A 2,352-nucleotide genomic window follows, 5' to 3' on the forward strand; every position below is an offset into this window, starting at 1 on the left:
ACGACAATGTCACTACACTGTACAAGACTGTCGACCATCACCACGACAATGTCACTACACTATTAAAGACTGTCGACCATCACCACAACAATGTCACTACACTGTACACCACTGTCGACAATCACCACGACAATGTCACTACACTGTACAAGACTGTCGACCATCACCACGACAATGTCACTACACTATACAAGACTGTCGACCATCACCACGACAATGTCACTACACTGTACAAGACTGTCGACCATCACCACGATAATGTCACTACACTGTACAAGACTGTCGACCATCACAACGACAATGTCACTACACTGTACAAGACTGTCAACCATCACCACGACAATGTCACTACACTATTAAAGCCTGTCGACAATCACCACAACAATGTCACTACACTGTACAAGACTGTCGACCATCACCACGATAATGTCACTACACTGTACAAGTCTGTCGACCATCACAACAACAATGTCACTACACTGTACAAGACTGTCGACCATCACCACAACAACGTCACTACACTGTACAAGACTGTCGACCATCACCACAACAATGTCACTATACTATTAAAGACTGTAGACCATCACTACACCAATGTCACTACACTGTACAAGACTGTCGACCATCACCACGACAATGTCACTAAACTGTTAAAGACTGTCGACAATCACCACAACAATGTCACTACACTGTACAAGACTGTCGACCATCACCACAACGTCACTACACTTTTAAAGACTGTCGACCATCACCACAACAATGTCACTACACTATTAAGGCTGTCGACCATCACCACGACAATGTCACTACACTGTACAAGACTGTCGACCATCACCACGACAATGTCACTACACTGTACAAGACTGTCGACCATCACCACAACAACGTCACTACACTGTACAAGACTGTCGACCATCACCACAACAATGTCACTACACTGTACAAGACTGTCGACCATCACCACGACAATGTCACTACACTGTACAAGACTGTCGACCATCACCACAACAATGTCACTACACTGTACAAGACTGTCGACCATCACCACAACAATGTCACTATACTATTAAAGACTGTCGACCATCACCACAACGTCACTACACTTTTAAAGACTGTCGACCATCACCACAACAATGTCACTACACTATTAAGGCTGTTGACCATCACCACACCAATGTCACTACACTGTACAAGACTGTCGACCATCACCACGACAATGTCACTACACTATTAAAGACTGTCGACCACCACCACGATAATGTCACTACACTGTACAAGACTGTCGTCCATCACCACACCAATGTCACTACACTGTACAAGACTGTCGACCATCACCACGACAATGTCACTACACTATTAAAGATTGTCGACCATCACCACAACAATGTCACTACACTGTACAAGACTGTCGACATCACCACGACAATGTCACTACACTATTAAAGACTGTCGACCATCACCACGACAAGGTCACTACACTATGCAACACTGTCGACCATCACCACGACAAGGTCACTACACTATGCAACACTGTCGACCATCACCACGACAAGGTCACTACACTATGCAACACTCGCCCATCACCACAACGTCACTACACTACACAAGACTGTCGACCTTCACCACGACAACGTCACAACACACTATACAATACTATCAACCATCACCTCATCAACATCACCACATACAATATAAGACTGTAAACCATCACCACAACAACGTCACTACACTACAAAAGACTGTCGACCTTCACCACGACAACGTCACTACACTACACAAGACTGTCGACCATCACCACGACAAGGTCACTACACTACATAAGACTGTAGACCATCACCACAACAACGTCACAATACACTATACAATACTATCAACCATCACCTCATCAACATCACCACATACAATATAAGACTGTAAACCATCACGACAACAATGTTACTACACTATATAATACGGATGGCTATCACCACATACTATAAGACTGTCGACAATCACCACAACAACGTCAACACACATGGTTTCAACACACATAGTTTCAAGAATAGGGATAGGGAGGAGGCCCTTAACTATAGACCTGTATCACTGACAAGCATCCCCTGTAAAATAGCTGAAAGAATAATTAGGCTAAGACTGGTTGCACACCTATATGAGGATTGTAGGATCATCCAAGAGGACTTATCAGATTGCAGAGATGGGCAGAGAAATGGTTACTAGAGTTTAACAATAGCAAATGTAATGTTATGGTAATGGGATTAGGTGACAGGAGACCTAAGGGACAAAACACAATGTAGGGGAACTACCTACTTGTGACAACTCGAGAAAGAGACTTGGGCGTGGACGTAACACCTAATC

The sequence above is a fragment of the Procambarus clarkii genome, chromosome 65 (assembly GCF_040958095.1).
Source record: "Procambarus clarkii isolate CNS0578487 chromosome 65, FALCON_Pclarkii_2.0, whole genome shotgun sequence".
In the NCBI taxonomy this organism is placed as follows: domain Eukaryota; kingdom Metazoa; phylum Arthropoda; class Malacostraca; order Decapoda; family Cambaridae; genus Procambarus; species Procambarus clarkii.